We start from the raw sequence: 5179 nt of genomic DNA, 5'->3' as shown, positions 1-5179 counted from the left end.
ACAAACCAAGAAGATTAAACCTTTACTTTTACATTCCAAAAGCATCCAAGATAACTAGTCCTTTTCTTTCTCTTACAATGTTAATATTTGTCTGGAGGATGCTGCTGAAACTTTCTAAGGTGAAGACAGATTTTGGGGCAGAGGCTCCCATATGTCTTTTAAACATTTGAGCCTCTTTTGGGCACACGTCCCTTCAGCAGTGCCTGGAATGCATAGGGTGCTCTCTGGGTAGGATGGATTTAATTTGAAAAGACAACATTCTCACCAGGTTACACCTAATATTTTTCATTGCAAAAACGGGGTCATTTTTCCTATCCTGGTACATTGAGCCTTTTTTTGTTTAATATCTTAGTGAAACGGTCAGGTCACTAAAAGAATTTTACCTGCTTGCGTGGCTTCAGTGTCCACACTGGGGCTGTGCTGTAATGGAGATCATAACTCACTAGCTGCACGTTGTGTCTAAACATCATTTGTGCCACATTCAAGATGGTTCTTTCTCAGCTAATTATGCTTAGAAGTATCTTAACTGTATTTCCCTAGCCAGATTGCTGTGAGTGCATGAAAGGCCCTCTGGAACATTTTCAGGTATCTTTAGTGAGACAGAAGGGAAAATGCAATAACTAAGTTTTGCATTTAGAGTTTTAGTGCTTCCAAAGGTTTCTAGCACAGGGCTACAAAGCTCTGTACTATGCATGTTCTTGCTTCCCAAAGTAACTATTCTGTCATTACAATAACCTGACCTGTGAACAAGCATAAAGAAGCTTTTTTTCTTGTAAAAAAACAGTGTGATCAATATATTTCTACTGTCCCAAGCTGTGATTGCATGAACAACACAAATCAGCATGCTGAGGGGTAAAATGCACATTCTGCAGCTGTTGCCAGCCTGTTACGAATCACTGCCCTTTGTGTGACTTGGTGCTAAACCAGTATGATATACGTGGGACCATGTTGTCAGAAAGCGCTTATTGGGCTTGAAGCCCTCTGAACCGCTAAACATGGCACATTTTTTTTTCATTTTTTTAATTTTGAGGATTGTAATTTTTGTTGATTTTGAGGATTTTGTGGCCAATTCCGTTTTGAGTCACCTTGTTCTTCTAGTTTTCGTTGCATTAGGAAGAACTTTTCTATCCCTGTCCTGAATTATAAAATACGAGTTTGCCAGTCAGCTGGACCTTCACAGGGATGATCTGTGCTGGTAATATGATTATGATATGTAAAATGAACCTTCTTTCATCACATCTGTGACTTGAAACAGATATGCCTTTGCTGAATTTATGATAACAGAGCTTTTGGGAACTGTTGACAGTATTTCTTTTTAACCTACACCCTTGAGAGTAGATTTTAAATGATCTGTAACCGGAGCTCTTGTATGTCATGACTAAAATAATACTCACCTGTAGGAATTTGTTTCCTGTCAGCTTGAGTTTATCCAAAGGTAAGAGCAATGGGCTTAGACATCATTTGGAAAGGTAGGGGGGTAAAAGTCTGACCTACACCCTTTAGAGCTCTGGATCAGTACTGCTCCATTCTGTTTCGGCAAAATAAAATATTCCATGGGAGAGTTGAATCATTACTGCATTTTTTTGGTGAAAGGCAAGTAAGAGGAGTCTGTAAAAGGAGAGAACTGGACAGAGATCTTCACCTGGAGTGCTTTAACCCATCAGTCTGTTATGCAAAAGATGAACAAATTGAATACACATTTATTTGTGTGCATGCAACTAAGTCAGGAGAAGGTCCAGCCGGCCCCAGATCTCTGTCATTTATTAAGAGACAGTGAGATGCAAAATATCTCTCGTTTATATATGTAGATAGATGGAGAATTTCCAACCAGTATATAGACATGAGTGAAGCCATGCTTTGGGAGGAACAGAAAAACTTGAGGTACCTCTGACTTGCTAAGCACAATAAACATCCTTAAGTATGAGGTACTATTTATACTGGAAATGGGCGCTAAGTGGATCACTTGTGATTGCAGTCAAACATACGTTCTACAAATGCAGCTGCTATTTCAAACTCGCACTAAGCTCAATTTATAACTGCTCCCAATTCTGCAGTCTGTGAGTTATGTTATAATGACTGTTCATAGGAAGGTTCTCTCTCCAGAGCATTTGTTAGCATTTTATCTGAATAGCTGGTGTTTGTTTAACTTCTTTTTCTGAGCTCTGGAGGTGTAACTTGCTCTTGTTTACCAGTCAACAGCACTGATAATGATTCTTCTCAAGAGTTTTCCTGAATTAAAGAGAAGCAAACATGCACAAAGCCATACTAAGTATAGCACAACCCCATCACTAGTCATGAAAAGCACTTGGCATTTATTAGCAGTAACAGCTAAAAATTATTTCACTGTGGAGTGGAATATTCACTCTCAGAACAAACAGTTTCTTTTCCTGGAAAGGATCTAGTGACATTTTCTTCCCTTAATGTTTCATGGCTGTTTTCTTCTACATCTTGGTGCCTAACTCCTGATTCTGCCTAAAAACCTTAGTGTACAAAATGAGGCCAAGCCCTGCAATTTTTTTTTAATGGCCTGAATTTTTTTTCCTAAATGACCACTGAATAGAGTGTTCAGTAGTGTTAGAGCAGGAGAATACCAGAGTTAGGGCAGACAATAAACTAGATTTTAGCTGTAGTCTAATGGCATTCTCAGATCTGGACATGTGCATAGCACAGTGGAATTTCTTACATGACAGAAACACTATTATGAAACATCTTAATGGACTCCAGGAAGAATCACTCGTGGGTTTGTTTATGTATTTTTAGGCTTGATATCTCTTCAGTATCTAACAATGTCCAGTTACAAAGACAAGACTGAAACTGTACGTAAATATTAAGAGATACCTGGTTTATACAGCTGTTAAGCGTTGGGAGGAGTTGATGGGAGGAGTGTTTGTTTTGCAGGCGATGGTAAAGAAATAAAAGAAGTAGCTGTAAAAAGTTAGATCTGAAAGAATTCATATTCACAAGAAATCCAGGATTTAGAAGGGAGAGAATAAAAATATCTTGATGTGTTTGGGGAAAAAAAAGCCAGCAAGATAACAATGGAGACAAAGATTTTGCCACAAGAGGCTGTGATTAGAATGATTTACTAGTCCTTTCCAGTTTTAATCTCCTATTATGCACTTTAAATATGGGTCATGCCAAGAGTTATGCTAGTAGCTTCTCGGGAGCAGGCAGCTTTCCTTCAATTTGCATGTGCTTCAAGTCACCAAACATTTGCACTGCTGTACTTAGCACATTATAACTGGGTTGTTGAGTATAAATTGCTGCTCCAGTTCACTGGCAGCAAATATCTGCAGTCAATCAGATCTATTCCCAGGAATAAAAGGCAAGGTGGAAGGGCTGATGGAGTCCATATATAAGGCTGATGGAAGTGATAAATACTGCCTTCAGCCACAGACTCTGGAAAATAAATCTAGGATCTTCTGACACTTCACAGATAAATGAAGAAGTTATGAAGAAGACTCCTTTGGGGAGTTTCATTTTCACCCCATCCCATTGAATTTGGTGCCACTGCTCAGAATTTCAATGTATTTTGAAATTTCTGACCTCCATTCTGCATCCACATGCTGATGGACACAAATATGCAGGGTACAAGCAGTGCTAATTTGTGGCCCTCCCTGTAAGAGTCTCATATGTGAATTAGTACCGGCAGTCACAGGTATTCCGTGTAAGAAGGGCTGATGGAGTATAAATATCCAGATCAAGCTCACAGGTTCACTTGGGAATAACACAAGAAATGTTTTCCCTATGAATTCAGAAAAAAAAGGAGCTATAGGGGAGGGCTATATCTAATAATTTCTTTTCTCTTCATCCTCTTGGCATTCCCCTCAATATTTTCATGCTCCAACTCCAGTTACAGATTTTCCCATTGATAGGAATTTGGACCCCAATTCACTAAAAGCCATGCTTTTGAATCAATAGTGTTTGAAAAGTGTGAAAAGATGGTCTTTATTGCTTACCACCTTCACAGAGAGCCTGTAGGGCTATCACATTTAAAAATCTGGTTGCATTTCTCTGCTTGTAACTCTTTCTGTGAACTGTTACTAATATGTATTTTACAAAGCAGTAAATAAAATGTGAACAAAGCAGGAGGTGCTCTGCCTGACATATATTTCTTGAGCAAAAAGCATGAGTGACGCTTGCTGCACCTGTAGCTTTTCCTTTCTCTAATGATGTTACACAGTGCCTTGTTGCTTAACCTTGCCCTCTCCATGGCTGGGAACTATAGGAAGCTCCCCAGGAATTAGTGCAGTTGTAGAAAACTTGGATGAACAAGCCTTCACAAATAATCAAAGCCATTTTAAATGCATCAGCTCATGTATGTTTCAAACATTTATAAACAAGAGGATTCATTTTTCCAGTGAGAACCCTTCTTAAACCCTGATGCTTTACTGCTGTTGGACTTGTCTCTAGTTCCTGAGCTTGAGCAAACCATAACACAGTGCTGCTGTACAGGAAAAAAATTGAACATATTATCTGTATGATTTCATGCAGCTCCTACAAGGTACTATTCCTAAATAGATGAAGATTTGCTGTAAGGAAGCTGAAGAGGCATCAGCCTTGTATGCATCCACCCTCCAGGCTGGCAGGAAGGTATTAGAAGAATTGAGCCTTGTCCTCTGAGAGGGCACTTTGTACTTGGAAGCTGACTTGGACACCAGGAAGACTGGTTGGAGAAGGCACCTCCCTGGAGCAGAGGTGTCATTTAAAGCAGCTTCTGCCCAGGGGAGGCTGGGTGGCCTCGCACCACCAACCAACTCCTCGCTCACACACACTCACTCCCAGGCACGCTTCCTCCTCCTTCAGCCTCAACACGGGGTTCCCTGCAGCAGCCTCAGGTGCTGGATTTATAAAAGTAAATAGCAATAGACTGGTGCAGCAGCAGGTCAGCTCAAGCTGGGTGTCTGCACAGAGGGACCCTGAACAAAGTCCCTGAGCTTTTATACTCCCAGTCTATGCGCTCATTCTTCTCGCGCCTCTTGGTCCAGTGGTGATTTTCTTTCTCTGTGTTCGTGCAGGCTAATCATTAACTGTTTCCTGTGCCAGAGCCTCACCACCCTCACAGGAAAGAATTTCTGACACCCAACCTAAATTTCCTCTCTTTCCACGTGCGCCCGTTCCAGCGCCTCACAGAGCCCCGCCCTTCCCGCGCATGCGCGGCCCCGCTCCCGACTCCGCC

Source organism: Corvus brachyrhynchos, unplaced genomic scaffold, assembly GCF_000691975.1.
Source record: "Corvus brachyrhynchos isolate BGI_N302 unplaced genomic scaffold, ASM69197v1 scaffold44, whole genome shotgun sequence".
Lineage (NCBI taxonomy): Eukaryota > Metazoa > Chordata > Aves > Passeriformes > Corvidae > Corvus > Corvus brachyrhynchos.
The sequence above is the reverse complement of the archived record's forward strand: the minus strand, read 5'-3'. Positions refer to the sequence as shown.